Below are 19,819 nucleotides of genomic sequence, written 5' to 3'. Positions count from 1 at the left end.
TCTGGATTTTAACAAGGACCATGTGAGACAACTGTGCCCGGTCCTTTAAGGTAGTCTGAGGGAGTTTTCTATAGATTCTGTCACATACCTCTCCCTCAGTTCAGCCCTGTCGGGATGAGCACCTCTCTGGACAGGAAATCCACATTGGTGTTTTCCTTTCCTACCCTATGTTGTATTCAATAGTTGAAGGACTGTAGGGCCAGGAACCACCTCGTCACCCTTACATAGGACTCCTTATTTCTATTTATCCAAAGGAGCAGTTAGAGGTCTGTTATGAGTGTGAACTGCCATCTCAGCAGGCCTCAAAGGCCCACTTGACTGCCAAGGCCTCTTTCTCAACTGTTGAGTAATGCCTTTCTTGTGGCATCAATTTCCGGCTAATGTATGCCACAGGATGTTCTTAACCATCCTCTTGGACTAAAATGGTTCCCAAACCGGTCTGCACTAGAGATGTGAATCGGAACCGGAATCAGTTCTGATTTTAAAGATGGCGCCGGCCGTCCATTACTCCTACCATGTGACAGGGGCCGGCCAATGGCATGGATACCCTGTCACATGGTAAGGGCAAAGGGCCATCGGCGCCATTTTGATTAGTGGCAGCCGACGGCCCGAGAGTGGGAGATCACTCCCGGGACCCCCACTGGACCACCAGGTACTTGTAAAATGTTTTGGGGGGGGTCGGGAGGGTGGGGGTTTTAAAGGAATCTGTTTTAAAGGGTCAGGGTGGGTTTAGGGGTTGTTTTTGTGTGCTGTTTTTCCCAACCTCCCCCAAAACGATAAGAGAACCCCACAAACAATTTTGTGGGGTTTTCCTATCGTTTTCGGGGAGCCCCCAATTTCTGACGACTTTGAAAATATCGTACAATATTTTCAATCGTCAGAAAAACGATTCACATCCCTAGTCTGCACCGTGAAGGATTTGGTGAAGTCCGAGCTTATGAGAACCGGTTCAGAGGATATCGCCTCTTTCAGAATCCTGGAGGCCTTCTCTGCTTCAGCTGACCATTGGACATTTTCTGGTGCTTTTTTTCAACAGCCTTGTGAGAGGCTCTGCCTCATCTGAATAATTAGGAATAAACCTTCTGTAGTATACCATAAGGCCTAGGAATGCTCTCAGTTTCGCTTGTGGGACTGGCACCCAGGTGATTGTCTTGATCTTCCTGGTATGTGGATAGACCTTGCCCTTCCTCAGGGTGTAGCCAAGATACTGGACTTCTTGCCTTGCCAGCAAGCACTTCTTGGGGATAGCCATTAGTCCTGCTTTTCTCAGACTGGTTAGCATGACCTGGAGATGCTTCCAATCAGGGCTGTAGACCACAATGTCATCCAGGTAGGCAGCTGCGTACCCATGATGTGGGCAGAGCAGGCAGTCAACCAAGCATTGAAACATTGTGGGGGAACCATGGAGTTCAAAAGGGAGGATGGTGAACTAGAAAATTCCACCTGGCATTGAGAACAGAGTCTTCTCCTTCGCCGCTGGCATGAGAGGTTCCTGCCAATAACCTTTTTTTAAGGTCCAGAGTAGAGATGAACTGGGTTGAATCCAGATGCTCAATCAATTCATCCACTCATGGCATTGGGTACACATTGAGTTTTGAGAACTTGTTGACCTTTTTAAATTCAATGCAAAACCTTATGCTCTATCTGACTTTTGCCCCAACACTATGGGTAAGGACCAATCATTGTTAAACTCCTCCATAAACCCAAGCTGGAAAATCTCCTACACTTTGGTCTCAATGATGTGGTCCCTGACCTCGGATATACGATAAGATCAATGCTGCACAACAACTCCAGGAAGTATAATGATGTCATGCTGCACCAGGTGGGTACAACCTGGCAAGTTTGAGAAAATTGCCTTATTTCGCTCTACCAGCTGCTTTAAGTCAGCTGTCTATGCAGTGGATAGCTGCTCTCCAAAAGGAACCTGGGCTTGATCCACTTCAAGTCCAACCTCTGGACAAACTCCTTTCTGCACCACTCTGTACTCCTGTGCCACTCACTTCTTCAGAAGGTTTTTGTGGTAGATTTGAGTTTTCTTTCATTTATCTGGCTGGGCTATTTTATAATCAATGGGCCCTGTTTTCTCCAAAACTTCATAAGGTTCTTGCCAATGGGCTAACAATTTGTTTCCTGAAGATCAGAGGACAAAGATGCGGTCCCCTGGCTAGAATACTCTTTGTAACCTATGGCTTGAGTAGTCTGAGATTTTTCTAGACATAGGTGGGCCGCATTCCCAGTCTTGTTTAGGTTATCCTGCACTTGGAGAATGTAGTCAGCGAGGTTCTGCCTGGGGTTCCCTTCATCTTCCCAAATCTCGTGAGCTTTGCCCAAGATTCCTCTCGGCCTCCTCCCATCAGGAACTCAAAAGGGGGAAAACCCACTGAACTCTGTGGCACTTCACAGATTGCAAACAGCTCATAGGGTAGTAATGCATACTAGTTCATGTCATCTTCATCCACAAACTTCATCATTTGTTTTAGCATCTGACTGAAGTGCTCAATGAGGCCATCAGTCTGTGGGAGAAACACGAGGTACACAGTTTTTACCTTGAGCAAGCTGCAGAGTTGTTTCATTATCTTGGACATGAATGAGGTTCTATGATCCATCAGGATCTCCTTAGGTAGCCCAAGTCATGAAAAAACCTACATTAGGACAGTCACCACAATCGGGGGTCTTCATATTCTGTACCGGTACTGTCTCCAGATATCTTGTGACATAGTTCAGAATAATGAGGATGTACTAATTTCTTCAAGTAAATTTCTCTAGAGGCTCACAAAGTCCATGCACACCCTTTAAAAAGGTGTTTTGATTATGGGGATGAGAGGTGCTGCCCATACACCAGTAGGCTTTGTCAGTTGACAGGGCAGGACCAGCAATACAACTGAACTTGTTTATGTAGGCCAGGCCATTAGAACTGTACCAATATTTTTTTTCCCGGGTGTTTTCCTCCCCCAGGTGACCCTCTAGCGCAACAGCAACCATATACTCCACAACCAACCCTAAGGTCCCAAAACAAAGGACTATTAACTGTATCTACGATCTGGATCACACACCTGACACAAATAAGAGAGCTCACGTTCTCAATAGCAGGTCCTAAACTACCAGAGACAATACAACTGATCCCAGAAAGAAAGACATTCAAACAATAACTAAAATCCTGGCTTTTTAAAAATACTTATAAACTAACTTTAATTCAGTTTTGAGGGTGGACCCTTGGGCCGAAGGGGAACTGTGGGCTCCTCCCCTGTGGGGAGGAGCCCCATAGGTCCCCTCCAAAGGTAGGTGAGGCAGAGACCCCCCTGGAACTTCACCACTACCAGCCCGCTCTCCCCTCAGGTTCAGCCCTTGGGAACCAGGGGCCAGCTGGACTTACATGGGGCCTCCGCAAGGATGGAAGTCCAGGGGTTACACAGTCCATATTCAGTGTCCAGGCAAAGGTTGTGGCAGGCGGCGTAGCTCATAGTTGGTGTCCAGGCAAAGGTCATGGCAGGCGGTGTAGCTCGTAGTCAAGTCCAGTCCGAAGTCAAAACCAAAGACAAGCAGAAGAGACAAGGAGGGCAGGAATGAGGAAGGAACTCAGGACAACATGAAGATCGCAGAAAGTGAGAAGACCTGTTGCCAAGGCATCTGTTAGGAGCAGGATGTAGCCTTTTATAAGGCTGAAGGGCTGAGGTCATCAGAAAGGGCTGGCAGCATTTTCCCGCCATGGGCCCTTTAAGAGTTGGCAGGAGGCATGTGCGCGCACCTAGAGGAGGGCCTGTGCGAGAGGAAGTCGGCAGCGTCCCAGCCGCGGATGAGGCAGGAGAGGCGTTGGCTGGTGGTTTGGAGCAGCATGAGGAATCAGCAGAGGGGCCTGAGGTGAGAGAAGCCGGTCGCGGGCCTCTGCTGCCGGCAAGCATAACAAATTCTTTCAGAATCCTATGTCAACAAGAACTTATATCTTAATTTAAACTCTATCTGAATTCAGAGTTAACAATAACAAGAACAAGAACAAAAAACAATAACAAGTAACAAGAGAACAAAGTAGCTCAAGACACCCCCTTACAACCTTGTAAATTTACTAAATAGAATCCCTATCCTACTAACCTATTGCCCCACCCTCACTTGAGACATATAAGAACATAATCCTAGAGTCATATGACCCACTTGAGTTCCTCCAATGTATATATCATACCAAAATATTTATCTTATCAAAGTATATGTAACCTCAAAATGTATCTTACAAAAACTTGTGTTTTACCAATATGTGTTACATCATAATGTAATGACCTAAGGATGCTTGTTACTTTTGTAAACCATTGTGATCTTCACTTGGAACGACAGTATGTAAAATAACAAACTAACTAACTAACTAACTAAATAAATAAATAAATAAAGCTGTTGGTGTGGCTGCATTTAAAAAAGGTTTGGACAAGTTCCTGGAGGAAAAGTCCATAAACCATAATTAAGGTGGAGTTGCAGAAATCCACTGCTTATCCCTATAATAAACAGCATGGAATCTATCTACCCTTTGGGATTCTGCCAGTTTCTTGTAACCTGGATTGGCCACTGTTGGAAACAGGATATTGGGCTTGATAGACTTTTGGTCTGACCCAGTATGGCAATCTTATGTTCTTATATTATGGGTATCTGCCTTACATCTTCCTCAGTAAAGCAAAGAATTCATTCAATCTCTCTACTATAGCCTTGTCCTCCTTTAGCACCCATTTAACCCCCTCTCTCATCTAATGATCCAGCTGACACCCTCCAACCTTTTGCTTCAAATCTCCCTGAAAAAAGTTTTTATTATGAGTTTGTTGGAAAGGTGGACCCTTGAGCCGAGACGAGGTTGTTGCTACTGCCAGAGGATGGCTCCTGATGGTCCTTGTCGTCCGGAGGCTGTTCCGGGAGAGAAGCCCCAACAGGACCTTCACCTATACCAGCCCACGTTCCCCACAGGTTGAGTTCTTGGGTACCGGGGCTGGCAGGATTTAGGCGCAGGTCTCTCGAAGACAAAGAACTGGGAGATAGTAGGCTGGAGCAACGTCAGACTTACCAAGGGTCGAGGCAGGCAGCAGATGAGAGTGAACAGGAACAGTCCAGAGGTCAGGGCAGACAGCGGTCAAGCAGATTCAGAGAGCCAGGCAGAAGGTCAGGGCAGGCGATGGTCTTCGCAGGTGATGGTAGGGATGTCGTGTGGAGTTGCATTTTGATTTGGGTTAGTTAGGTCTGAGACATAGGCAAATAGGGTCCTGGGTTTAAATTGATAGTCATGTATTTTTTTTGCTTAGAAATCACGCTTTGCTTTGTTGAGGTCAGTGGTGTAGATGTGTTCTGTATGTGTCGCTTAGTTCTGCTGTTTGCGTTCTTCTCCATTTCTTTTTGGCTTGTCTTAGTATTTGTTTGTGTTTTTTAATTCGGGGGTTTACCAGGGGGCCTTATGTTTGGCGGATGTTTTAATTTCTTTTCTTAAAGTTGGCCATTTTATCTTGGCGATTTCAGTGTTGATGGAAATCCATGAGTTTATTGCGGAGATGGCGTCTGTCGTATTTAAGGTTTTTAAAGTGTCTGGTAGCATTTCAGGAAGGTCGTCGCTGGAGCAAGGTTTGATGAAGTCGATGTACTTGTTGGGGGTGTAAACCTCGTGTGGGAGTATTGTAGTTGTAGCTTGGTTTGTATGAGATTGTGATCGGACCAGGGTATGGCGGTAGCTGTGGGAGGGCAGTTGTTGGAAATTTTATTGTTGATGAAAATAAGGTCCAGTATGTGGCTGGAGTTTTGGGTAGGGGTGTTGATGATTTGTTTAAAACCCATTGCAGTCAAGGTGTTGAGGAGGAGCTCGCAGGTCGGAGGTAGGGGTGTTGTGTCTATTTGGAGATTGAAGTCTCCTAGGATGATGGCAGGTAAGTCCATGTTGATGTTGGTGGAGATGGTTTTGATTTAGAGGGGATAGGTTGTGTTGTCGTAGTCCTGGGGGTGCTAGAGGAGGAGGATTTGTAGGTTTTTGGATTTGAATAGGCTTGTTTCAAAAGGGGGGGGGGGGAGGTTGAGCTGTTGGGATGATAATTTGAATTTTTTTGTGTTAGGAAGAGCAGACCACCACCTTTTCTTTTCGTTCTGGGTATGGAATAGATACTGTAGATTGCTTTCGGGAGTTGGTTAAGAGGAATGGCATCAGTGCTTTTGAGCTAATATTCGATGATACAGAGAACGTCTGTTCGGTTGTCTAGTAAGAGGTCATGAAGGATGGGAATTTTCTTGGTGATGGATTGGGCATTGATTAGGAAAAGGGTGAGGACTGTGAAGATGGAGCAGTGGGTGTTGGGATTAATGTGGATAGTGGTGAGCAGTCTTGAGTGGGGTGTACGGTGCTAATGGGTTCTGTTGGGCTTGTGGGAATGGGGAAGTTTGGGAATGGGGAGTATCACTGCCATGTTGGGGTTGTTTGTATGGGTGGGTGCCATGTCAGTGTAATGGTAACCTTAGTAGGAGGCAATGAGGGAGTTGAAGATTGTAAAGGTCAAGGGAGTGGGCTTTGTGGGTGAGTGAGTTTGTGGTGGTTCCTAGGAGGAGAGAGAAGGGGGGGTTGGTGGGAGGCACCAGGGTGTGGCACAAAGGCGTGACGCCTGTGTCTGGCGTTGGGTCTTAAAGGGGCTTGGGTCATGCTTCGGACACTGGCGGGGGAGGCGGGGTATACCGCCTTTCGAAAGAGATTGTGGTGGGCCGTCTGAGGGCCCGCGGGTGAACTGGGGTCGACGAACGGGGAAGGTGAGCCCTTAACCCCGGTGGGTTGGCGCCGATCGTGCGGGCTAGTTCGTGGGGCCGATGTCCTGAATTTTAAGTGGCCTTGGCGCAGACGGATGAGCTCACCGGGTCGGCAGGCCTTCACTTTGTCCTGGAGGGCATCTTGGGTGCCGGATCGATGGTCGATGGGTGGACTTGGGTGCTCCTGATCCCGGCAGATCGGCTCTCTCCACGCGGAGCTGCTGCGAATGATGGACGGGGATGAGGGAGAAAACGTATGAGCTGGACTGTAGGGTCCTGAAGGTGGAGGCATTCTGAGTGATAGGTGCTGCTGAGGGTGGTCTTTTGTGTGGTCTTTCTGGTGAAGTATGCTGGAGGCCCAAAGGGGGCAGCACAAAGGGACGCACTAAGGGGCAGGCCCCTTGGTCGCGCTCCTTAGGTGCATGGCACGCGGTGCCTGCGACCTGACCTTAAAGTAGGGATGTGAATCGTTTTTTGACGTCAGATATTTTTTAAATCATCAAAAATCGTTAGAGTCGCGATACAATAGAAATTCCCTCGATTTATCGTGAAAAATCGTAAATCGGGGGAGGGGGGGAGGGCGGGAAAACCGGACACCAAAACAACCCCTAAACCCACCCCGACCCTTTAAAACGAATCCCTTACCCTCCCCCACCCTCCCGAACCCTCCAAAATGTTTTAAATTACTTGGTGGTCCAGTGGGGGGGGGTCCCGGCGCGATCTCTCGCTCTCGGGCCATCGGCGCCATTTTGGCTGCCACTAATAAAAATGGCGCCGATGGCCCGATAAAAAAAAAACCCACCCGACCCTTTAAACTGACCCCCTTAGCCTCCCCCACCCTCCCGACCCCCCCCCCAAACCTTTTAAAATTACCTGGTGGTCCAGTGGGGGCACAGAGAGCGATCTCCCACTCTCGGGCCATCGGCTGCCCCTAATAAAAATGGCCGATGGCCCTTTGACCTTACCATGTGACAGGGTATCCGTGCCATTGGCCGGCCCCTGTCACATGGTAGGAGCACTGGATGGCCGGCGCCATCTTTAAACATGGCACCGGCCATCCAGTGCTCCTACCATGTGACAGGGGCTTACTACATGGATCCATCACAACTCAGTGCTTTGCAGGCTATACCTGGCCTGGCCCAGCGCATTGCGAAACAGGACGCCTTGGAAAAACTGACTTCAACTTTTCATCAGCTACTAGGGATGTGAATCGTTTTACGACGATTAAAATTATTGTCCGATAATTTTAATATCGTCTTAAACCGTTATGGAACACAATACAATAGAGATTCTAACGATTTATCGTTATAAATCGTTAGAATCGTGAGCCGGCACACTAAAACCCGCTAAAACCCACCCCCGACCCTTTAAATTAAATCCCCCACCCTCCCGAACCCCCCCCCCCAAATAACTTAAATTACCTGGTGGTCCAGCGGCGGTCCGGAACGGCAGCGGTCCGGAACGGGCTCCTGCTATTGAATCTTGTTGTCTTCAGCCGGCGCCATTTTCCAAAATGGCGCCGAAAAATGGCGGCGGCCATAGACCAACAGGATTCAACGGCAGGAGGTCCTTCCGGACCCCCGCTGGACTTTTGGCAAGTCTTGTGGGGGTCAGGAGGCCCCCCCCAAGATGGCCAAAAGTTCCTGGAGGTCCAGCGGGGGTCAGGGAGCGATTTCCCGCCGCGAATCGTTTTCCGTACGGAAAATGGCGCCGGCAGGAGATCGACTGCAGGAGGTCGTTCAGCGAGGGTTCCGGCGCCTCGCTGAACGACCTCCTGCAGTCGATCTCCTGCCGGCGCCATTTTCCGTACGGAAAACGATTCGCGGCGGGAAATCGCTCCCTGACCCCCGCTGGACCTCCAGGAACTTTTGGCCAGCTTGGGGGGGGCCTCCTGACCCCCACAAGACTTGCCAAAAGTCCAGCGGGGGTCCGGAAGGACCTCCTGCCGTCGAATCCTGTTGGTCTATGGCCGCCGCCATTTTTCGGCACCATTTTGGAAAATGGCGCCGGCTGAAGACAACAAGATTCAATAGCAGGAGCCCGTTCCGGACCGCTGCCGTTCCGGACCGCCGCTGGACCACCAGGTAATTTAAGTTATTTGGGGGGGGGGTTCGGGAGGGTGGGGGATTTAATTTAAAGGGTCGGGGGTGGGTTTTAGCGGGTTTTAACGATTTTAGCGGGTTTTAACGATTTTAATGATTTATCACGATATTTTACCCCCCCCAAACGGCAACAATACGATTCCCTCCCCCTCCCAGCCGAAATCGATCGTTAAGACGATCGAGGACACGATTCACATCTCTATCAGCTACACACACAGAAGGTTCAAAGCACTGCTTCTAACCATGAAGGTCAGTTACAAGAGGTAACTTTAAAGACTGCTGTACCACTGGCGGCTCCGATCCGCTTCTCCAGAGAAATACAGAAGACCCGGGGCTTTTTAAACCAGTGCTGCATGCACTTTACCTTACAACCATCTTTATTTCCTACTGCTTTCTCCAAGACTACCTACATCCTTTCCTACTTGGATGGTAGGGCCTTGTCTTGGGCATCTACCTTGTGGGAACACAAGGATCCTATTTTGTAGGACATAGAAGGATTTATGGACTTGTTTAAATCCATTTTCGATGACCCTGCTCGAACTTCTGTAGCCGGTTTTGCTTTGGTGGAATTGAAGCAAGGCAACAAATCATTGGCTGAATTTGCCATAGAATTTAAAACTCTTGCGGCAGAACTCTGCTGGGACCCTAAATGTCTCAAGACTCTCTTTTGCAGAGGCCTGGATACCCGTTTAAAAGACGAGCTGGCTGCTCGCAAAACACCTGACTCGCTGGACGAATTAGTAGCCTTGGCCACTCAGATTGATCACCGACTCCGGGACAAGGGCGAAGGAACTCCGGCCTAAGACGTTATCTGGGTTGAATCAGGCTAGCTCTATATCTGCATCTCGAAAGGTTCCAGTAAATTCTGCTGCTGATAAAGATGAACCAATGCAACTTAGTCATGGACATTTGACTTCTAAAGAGAGATTTCGGAAGAAGCGCGGTCTTTGCATGTACTGCGGTCAGCCTGGTGATGACGTCTCTACATGCTCTATTCATCCGGGAAACGGACGGGCCTGTGTCCTGCAGGAGGACTGTTCTTGGGCCGTGTCGCGTCTTCTCCTCCACATTCTCTCCCAGTCTCTTTGACCTACGGACCGGGTTCGGTTCAGACTCCTGCCCTGGTGGACTCAGGGGTAGGAGGCAACTTTATTCTTCAAACTCTAGTGGAATATCCCTTTTAAATTTCACCCCTATAGTTATCCCTTGGAAGCTCATAAAGGTCTAAAAGAAATTATTGATGACTTATTAGCACAAGGGGTAATGAGGAGAACAAATTCACCATTTAATTCACCTATTTGGCCTGTTAGAAAAGCTGATGGAATTAATTGAGAATGACAATTGATTACAGGAGAGTAAATAAAGGTACTCCTCAAATGGCGCCAGTAGTAACTAATATTACAGAATGGGTACAAAAGATTCAAGATCAATGTAAATGGTTTTCAGTGATAGATTTGGCAAACTGTTTTTTCAATATCCCCATTCAATATGAGAGTCAGGAGTGCTTTGCATTCCAATTTGAAGATAAACAATACACTTTTTGTAGAATTCCTCAGGGATTTCACAATGCACCTGCAATAGCTCATGCACATGTAACCCAAATGCTGTCTAACTTAGAAGAGTCAGATAAAGACTATGTATATTCATATGTGGATGATATTATTATTACTGGTGTTAATAAACAGAAAGTACAAGAGAGGACAGAAAGGGTACTAGAGCTTATTCAAAAAACAGGTTTTAAGGTTAACCTGGAGAAGGCTCAGCTAGTATGGGTGTGCATTCGTTTTCGACGTATTGGTGATACGCAACGTATTTTGTCATATCCGTTGAATACGTGGGGAGGCGAAACGCATCGCGACTCCCCACGTATTTAACTTATTATCTGTGTAATTCGGTGCACCCCGCGGCGCGCGCATTTCTTCGTCCCCATTAGCTACTAGCTACCTATGATTTTCACAAAATGGCAGCGCCCAGGCCCTACATTCTGGTATCCATGCCGACCTGTCTGACCCTTTCCTGTGAGTCACTGTGACTCACAGGAAAGGGTCGTTCAGGTCGGCATGGATACCGGAATGCAGCATATCCGCACTGAAATTTTGTGCTCTCTGTCGATTTTACTGATGAGCCAGCACTATATACAGATGAGCACGAGGAAAAACATGCATGTTGTTTCCAGCGATGCTGTGGGGAGGTGGGCTTGGTGGAAGAGGGAGGAGGATGCACTAAGAAAGATAGGCTAGTTAAGCTATCTTAAGGAAAGAAAAAGCTAATAGTTCTTTGTTTTGCTGCAGTGCCAGGGCCAGCTAATCCTGATTCTTTCAAGCTGTTTATTTTGGTGATCTCTGACTGAGAAGAGAAGCTGTACTAGGTCAGCTAGCACTGACCACCATTTAGGGTGTTGGGCTGGCTTGGAGAGATATATTATTTTCAATTTCATCCATTTTTCTGGAGTGACAAAAATTCCAGCTTTTTTAAACTGATTTTTTTTAATTCAAATCACTTAGTCTCTCTGTGCACTGGGCTTTACTGGGCAGTTTAAAAGACTGAACCTAACTATTGGGTGGGTCTGTGCAGTCAAGTTCCTAGGGAATATGCCTCTTTTGTGCTTACAAGCAAGCAGTGTCGCTGTGTACACACCACACACATCAGTGCACAGCCAGGCACCGTGATAGTGGACAGTGGGTATTTTTAACAGACTGAGCTTTATTATTGAGTGGGTCTGTGCAGTCAGGTGCCCAGGGAGTGTGCCTCTTTTGTGCTTACAAGCAAGCAGCATCTCTGTGTACACACCACACACATTAATGCAGAGCCAGGCACCGTGATAGTGGACAGTGGGTATTTTTAACAGACTGAGCTTTATTATTGAGTGGGTCTGTGCAGTCAGGTGCCCAGGGAGTGTGCCTCTTTTGTGCTTACAAGCAAGCAGCATCTCTGCGTACACACCACACACATTAGTGCACAGCCAGGCACCGTGATAGTGGGCAGCGGGCAGATTTAACAGACTGAACCTTATTATTGAGTGGGTCTGTGCAGTCAAGTGCCCAGGGAGTGTGCCTCTTTTGTGCTTACAAGCAAGCAGCGTTTCTGTGTACACACCACACACATTAGTGCACAGCCAGGCACCGTGATAGTGGACAGTGGGTATTTTCAACAGACTGAGCTTTATTATTGAGTGGGTCTGTGCAGTCAGGTGCCCAGGGAGTGTGCCTCTTTTGTGCTTACAAGCAAGCAGCGTCTGTGTGCACACCACACACATCAGTGCACAGCCAGGCACCGTGGCAGTGGGTATTTTTAACAGACTAAGCTTTATTATTGAGTGGGTCAGTGCAGTCAGGTGCCCAGGGAGTGTGCCTCTTTTGTGCTTACAAGCAAGCAGCGTCTCTGTGTACACACCACACACATTAGTGCACAGCCAGGCACCATGATAGTGGACAGTGGGTATTTTTAACAGACTGAGCTTTATTATTGAGTGGGTCTGTGCAGTCAGGTGCTCAGGAAGTGTGCCTCTTTTGTGCTTACAAGCAAGCAGCGTCTGTGTGCGCACCACACATATTAGTGCACAGCCAGGCACCGTTATAGTGGGCAGTTTTAACAGACTGAACCTTATAATTGAGTGGGTCTGTGCAATCAATTGCCCAGGGAGTGTGCCTCTTTTGTGCTTACAAGCAAGCAGCGTCTCTGTGTACACACCACACACATTAGTGCACAGTCAGGCACCGTGATAGTGGACACTGGGTATTTTTAACAGACTAAGCTTTATTATTGAGTGGGTCTGTGCAGTCAGGTGCCCAGGGAGTGTACCTCTTTTGTGCTTACAAGCAAGCAGCATCTGTGTGCACACAACACATATTAATGCACAGCCAGGCACCGTAATAGTGGGCAGTTGGCAGTTTTAACAGACTGAACCTTATTATTGAGTGGGTCTGTGCAGTCAGGTGCCCAGGGACTGTGCCTTTTTTGGTGCTTACAAGCAAGCAGCATCTGTGTGCACACCACTCATATTATTGCACAGCCAGGCACCATGGTAGTGGGCAGTGGGCAGTTTTAACAGACTGAACCTTATTATTGAGTGGGTCTGTGCAGTCAAGTGCCTAGGGAGTGTGCCTCTTTTGTGCTTACAAGCAAGCAGCGTCTGTTTGCACACCACACACATCACCACACACATCAGTGCACAGCCAGGCACCGTGGCAGTGGGTATTTTTAACAGACTGAGCTTTATTATTGAGTGGGTCAGTGCAGTCAGGTGCCCAGGGAGTGTGCCTCTTTTGTGCTTACAAGCAAGCAGCATCTGTGTGCACACCACACATATTAATGCACAGCCAGGCACCGTGATAGTGGGCAGTGGGCAGTTTTAACAGACTGAACCTTATTATTGAGTGGGTCAGTGCAGTCAGGTGCCCAGGGAGTGTGCCTCTTTTGTGCTTACAAGCAAGCAGCATCTGTGTGCACACCACACATATTAATGCACAGCCAGGCACCGTGATAGTGGGCAGTGGGCAGTTTTAACAGACTGAACCTTATTATTGAGTGGGTCTGTGCAGTCAGGTGCCCAGAGAGTGTGCCTCTTTTGTGCTTACAAGCAAGCAACATCTGTGTGCACACCACACATATTAGTGCACAGCCAGGCACCGTGGTAGTGGGCAGTGGGCAGTTTTAACAGACTGAACCTTATTATTGAGTGGGTCTGTGCAGTCAAGTGCCTAGGGAGTGTGCCTCTTTTGTGCACAGCCTAGGGAGTGTGCCTCTTTTGTGGACAGCCAGGCACCGTTGCAGTGGGTATTTTTAACCGACTGAGCTTTATTATTGAGTTGGTCTGTGCTGTCAGGTGCCCAGGGAGTGTGCCTCTTTTGTGCTTACAAGCAAGCAGCTTCTGTGTGCACACCACACATAATAGTGCAGAGCCAGGCACCGTGATAGTGGGCAGTGGACAGTTTTAACAGACTGAACCTTATTATTTAGTGGATCTGTGCAGTCAATTGCCCAGGGAGTGTGCCTCTTTTGTGCTTACAAGCAAGCAGCATCTGTGTGCACACCACACACATCAGTGCACAGCCAGGCACCGTGGCAGTGGGTATTTTTAACAGACTGAGCTTTATTATTGAGTGGGTCAATGCAGTCAATTGCCCAGGGAGTGTGCCTCTTTTGTGCTTACAAGCAAGCAGCGTCTCTGTGTACACACCACACACATTAGTGCACAGCCAGGCACCATGATAGTGGACAGTGGGTATTTTTAACAGACTGAGCTTTATTATTGAGTGGGTCTGTGCAGTCAGGTGCCCAGGGAGTGTGCCTCTTTTGTGCTTATAAGCAAGCAGTGTCTGTGTGCACATCACACACATCAGTGCACAGCCAGGCACCGTGGCAGTGGGTATTTTTAACAGACTGAGCTTTATTATTGAGTGGGTCTGTGCAGTCAGATGCCCAGGGAGTGTGCCTCTTTTGTGCTTACAAGCAAGCAGCATCTGTGTGCACACCACACATATTAATGCACAGCCAGGCACCGTGATAGTGGGCAGTGGGCAGTTTTAACAGACTGAACCTTATTATTCAGTGGGTCTGTGCAGTCAGGTGCCTAGGGAGTGTGCCTCTTTTGTGCTTACAAGCAAGCAGCGTCTCTGTGTACACATCACACACATTAGTGAACAGCCAGGCACCATGATAGTGGACAGTGGTTATTTTTAACAGTCTGAGCTTTATTATTGAGTGGGTCTGTGCAGTCAGGTGCCCAGGGAGTGTGCCTCTTTTGTGCTTACAAGCAAGCAGCATCTGTGTGCACACCACACATATTAATGCACAGCCAGGCACCGTGATAGTGGGCAGTGGGCAGTTTTAACAGACTGAACCTTATTATTGAGTGGGTCTGTGCAGTCAGGTGCCCAGGGAGTGTGCCTCTTTTGTGCTTACAAGCAAGCAGCATCTGTGTGCACACCACACATATTAGTGCCCAGCCAGGCACCGTGATAGTGGGCTGTGGGCAGTTTTAATAGACTGAACCTTATTATTGAGTGGGTCTGTGCAGTCAATTGCCCAGGGAGTGTGCCTCTTTTGTGCTTACAAGCAAGCAGCGTCTCTGTGTACACACCACACACATTAGTGCACAGTCAGGCACCGTGATAGTGGACACTGGGTATTTTTAACAGACTAAGCTTTATTATTGAGTGGGTCTGTGCAGTCAGGTGCCCAGGGAGTGTACCTCTTTTGTGCTTACAAGCAAGCAGCATCTGTGTGCACACCACACATATTAATGCACAGCCAGGCACCGTGATAGTGGGCAGTTGGCAGTTTTAACAGACTGAACCTTATTATTGAGTGGGTCTGTGCAGTCAGGTGCCCAGGGACTGTGCCTTTTTTGGTGCTTACAAGCAAGCAGCATCTGTGTGCACACCACTCATATTATTGCACAGCCAGGCACCATGGTAGTGGGCAGTGGGCAGTTTTAACAGACTGAACCTTATTATTGAGTGGGTCTGTGCAGTCAAGTGCCTAGGGAGTGTGCCTCTTTTGTGCTTACAAGCAAGCAGCGTCTGTTTGCACACCACACACATCACCACACACATCAGTGCACAGCCAGGCACCGTGGCAGTGGGTATTTTTAACAGACTGAGCTTTATTATTGAGTGGGTCAGTGCAGTCAGGTGCCCAGGGAGTGTGCCTCTTTTGTGCTTACAAGCAAGCAGCATCTGTGTGCACACCACACATATTAATGCACAGCCAGGCACCGTGATAGTGGGCAGTGGGCAGTTTTAACAGACTGAACCTTATTATTGAGTGGGTCTGTGCAGTCAGGTGCCCAGAGAGTGTGCCTCTTTTGTGCTTACAAGCAAGCAACATCTGTGTGCACACCACACATATTAGTGCACAGCCAGGCACCGTGGTAGTGGGCAGTGGGCAGTTTTAACAGACTGAACCTTATTATTGAGTGGGTCTGTGCAGTCAAGTGCCTAGGGAGTGTGCCTCTTTTGTGCACAGCCTAGGGAGTGTGCCTCTTTTGTGGACAGCCAGGCACCGTTGCAGTGGGTATTTTTAACCGACTGAGCTTTATTATTGAGTTGGTCTGTGCTGTCAGGTGCCCAGGGAGTGTGCCTCTTTTGTGCTTACAAGCAAGCAGCTTCTGTGTGCACACCACACATAATAGTGCAGAGCCAGGCACCGTGATAGTGGGCAGTGGACAGTTTTAACAGACTGAACCTTATTATTTAGTGGATCTGTGCAGTCAATTGCCCAGGGAGTGTGCCTCTTTTGTGCTTACAAGCAAGCAGCATCTGTGTGCACACCACACACATCAGTGCACAGCCAGGCACCGTGGCAGTGGGTATTTTTAACAGACTGAGCTTTATTATTGAGTGGGTCAATGCAGTCAATTGCCCAGGGAGTGTGCCTCTTTTGTGCTTACAAGCAAGCAGCGTCTCTGTGTACACACCACACACATTAGTGCACAGCCAGGCACCATGATAGTGGACAGTGGGTATTTTTAACAGACTGAGCTTTATTATTGAGTGGGTCTGTGCAGTCAGGTGCCCAGGGAGTGTGCCTCTTTTGTGCTTATAAGCAAGCAGTGTCTGTGTGCACATCACACACATCAGTGCACAGCCAGGCACCGTGGCAGTGGGTATTTTTAACAGACTGAGCTTTATTATTGAGTGGGTCTGTGCAGTCAGATGCCCAGGGAGTGTGCCTCTTTTGTGCTTACAAGCAAGCAGCATCTGTGTGCACACCACACATATTAATGCACAGCCAGGCACCGTGATAGTGGGCAGTGGGCAGTTTTAACAGACTGAGCTTTATTATTGAGTGGGTCTGTGCAGTCAGGTGCCCAGGGAGTGTGCCTCTTTTGTGCTTACAAGCAAGCAGCATCTGTGTGCACACCACACACATCAGTGCACAGCCAGGCACCGTGGCAGTGGGTATTTTTAACAGACTGAGCTTTATTATTGAGTGGGTCAATGCAGTCAATTGCCCAGGGAGTGTGCCTCTTTTGTGCTTACAAGCAAGCAGCGTCTCTGTGTACACACCACACACATTAGTGCACAGCCAGGCACCATGATAGTGGACAGTGGGTATTTTTAACAGACTGAGCTTTATTATTGAGTGGGTCTGTGCAGTCAGGTGCCCAGGGAGTGTGCCTCTTTTGTGCTTATAAGCAAGCAGTGTCTGTGTGCACATCACACACATCAGTGCACAGCCAGGCACCGTGGCAGTGGGTATTTTTAACAGACTGAGCTTTATTATTGAGTGGGTCTGTGCAGTCAGATGCCCAGGGAGTGTGCCTCTTTTGTGCTTACAAGCAAGCAGCATCTGTGTGCACACCACACATATTAATGCACAGCCAGGCACCGTGATAGTGGGCAGTGGGCAGTTTTAACAGACTGAACCTTATTATTCAGTGGGTCTGTGCAGTCAGGTGCCTAGGGAGTGTGCCTCTTTTGTGCTTACAAGCAAGCAGCGTCTCTGTGTACACATCACACACATTAGTGAACAGCCAGGCACCATGATAGTGGACAGTGGTTATTTTTAACAGTCTGAGCTTTATTATTGAGTGGGTCTGTGCAGTCAGGTGCCCAGGGAGTGTGCCTCTTTTGTGCTTACAAGCAAGCAGCATCTGTGTGCACACCACACATATTAATGCACAGCCAGGCACCGTGATAGTGGGCAGTGGGCAGTTTTAACAGACTGAACCTTATTATTGAGTGGGTCTGTGCAGTCAGGTGCCCAGGGAGTGTGCCTCTTTTGTGCTTACAAGCAAGCAGCATCTGTGTGCACACCACACATATTAGTGCCCAGCCAGGTACCGTGATAGTGGGCTGTGGGCAGTTTTAATAGACTGAACCTTATTATTGAGTGGGTCTGTGCAGTCAAGTGCCTAGGGAGTGTGCCTCTTTTGTGCTTACAAGCAAGCAGCGTCTGTGTACACACCACACACATTAGTGGACAGCCAGGCACCATGATAGTGGACAGTGGGTATTTTTAACAGACTGAGCTTTAGAGGTGTGAATCGTGTGATCGATCGTCTTAACGATCGATTTTGGCTGGGGGGGAGGGAAATCTTATCATCGTGTTGTTTTTTTTTAAATCGTTAGAAATCGTAAATCGGGGGAGGGCAGGAAAACCGGCACACCAAAAAAACCCTAAAACCCACCCCGAACCTTTAAAACAAATCCCCCACCCTCTCGAACCCCCCCAAAATGTTTTAAATTACCTGGGGTCCAGTGGGGGGGGGTCCCGACGCGATCTCCCTCTCTCTCTGGCCACGGCTGCGTTGAGAAATGGCGCCGGTGGCCCTTTGCCCTTATCATGTGACAGGGCAAAGGTAGCGCCGGCGCCATTTTGGTTCCTGGCTCCCGACGTCACGCGTGCAGGAGATCGCCCCCGGACCCTCGCTGGACCCCCAGGGACTTTTGGCCAGCTTGGGGGGGGGCCTCCTGACCCCCACAAGACTTGCCAAAAGTCCAGCGGGGGTCCGGGAGCGACCTCCTTCACGCGGGCCGTATTGCCAATCTTCAAAATGGCGCCGGCGCTACCTTCGCCCGTATGACATTGTGAGGGCGTATGACCCTGGCGTCGGTGGCTTCCAGCTGCGAGGGCACAAGATCAGAAGCAGCCTCCGGGCCGTGTGGGAAGACAGCAGTGACGGCCCTGCCTGCCGCAGGAGAGAGGACAACGTCAGAAGCCTCCAGGCCCGTGGAAGCCAGCGGCGGCGGCAGACCCGCTGTGGAGCAGGATATTGGCTGCGGCCTTCAGGCCGCGTGGAAGCACAGCAGCAGAAAGGCAGCAGAGGTAAGAGGCTGCTCGGGCTCGCGAGCAGAATCACAACATAAAGTCTGCTGTTGCTACTGTGTTTTGAAAGGGGGGAGAGAGAATGAATGAGCATGTCTGTGAGAGTGATTGAGTGTGTATTTGTGTAGGAAAAAGAGAACTGAGAGTGTATATAGGTGAGTAGGAGAGAGCTGAGTGCAAGTGAGCATGGGTGTGAAAGTGAGTGGGTATGTGTGTATGGGAGAGGGAGAGACATGAGTGAGTGTGTGTGTGTTGGTGGGAGAATGGCAGAAGTAAAGGTGTAAATTAATGGACATGTGAGAATGTGAGAGAATGAGCAGTGAAAATAAGTGTGAACATGTAAGAGTGTTTATGAGAGCAAATTTGTGAGCATCTGGTCCCACTGTGCAGTTGCCCTCCCCCATTCCCCCCCCCTTGCTAATCCATGGTAATCTCAGGGTGACTGGAAGTCAAAAGTTCCCAGGTATGCTAATTCCATATGTGTTGAAAGTGTCTTGCTTTTTTGCAGGAGTTTCTGGTTGATACCATAATAGTGCATGTAAATATAATATACCTGATGTAAGTGATGTTTTTACCTCAAAAGACTGTATTTCATGTAATGTATGTTATAAATGCCTAATTTTTAATTGTGTGTGGGAGGGCCAGAGAGAGGAGGGGGCTAGGTGCAAGGCTGTAAAATTTGCCTAGGTGGCCAATACCCTTGCACCGACCTGGAGAGAAGGCTTCATACACATACACACACAAACAAATCATTCTCTCTCTTCCACTTCCCCAGGGGTCAAATGTTGGGGAAAGGTGGGAGGCAGGTGGTAGAGTGCCTGGGAGTGAGACAACTTCCTGCAAATATCAATAGCGCTCTGGGAACCCTGATTCCTTTCTCCCCTGTTCTCCAGCATTTCAAACCATCAAAAGGGCTAGACTCTAAGGCAGGGGTGGGCAAGTCTGGTCCTCGAGGGCTGCAAACCAGTCAGGTTTTCAGAATACCCCTAATGAATATGCATGAAATAGATTTGCATACAACTGAGGCAGTGTGTATGCAGGTCTCTCTCATGCATATTCATTAAGGATATCCTGAAAACCCGACTGGTTTGCAGCCCTCGAGGACCGGAATTGCCCACCCCTGCTCTAAGGGGAATCCATTCCCCCCCCCCCCCACCCACTCTCCTGGTAATTTGACCTGCACCATGCCTTGGGGAAGG

At 48.7% G+C, this 19,819-nt stretch overlaps 1 protein-coding gene across 2 annotated transcripts in view; it reads right to left on the bottom strand.

Annotated features, from left to right (window-relative positions):
- The window catches only part of DDR2 (discoidin domain receptor tyrosine kinase 2), a 662,671-nt gene that overhangs the window by 132,381 nt on the left and 510,471 nt on the right, over positions 1-19,819 (bottom strand). The window lies entirely within an intron of this gene.

This window comes from Rhinatrema bivittatum, chromosome 10 (assembly GCF_901001135.1).
Source record: "Rhinatrema bivittatum chromosome 10, aRhiBiv1.1, whole genome shotgun sequence".
Lineage (NCBI taxonomy): Eukaryota > Metazoa > Chordata > Amphibia > Gymnophiona > Rhinatrematidae > Rhinatrema > Rhinatrema bivittatum.
Note: the sequence above shows the minus strand (reverse complement) of the source record. Positions and strands in the feature narration are given on the sequence as shown.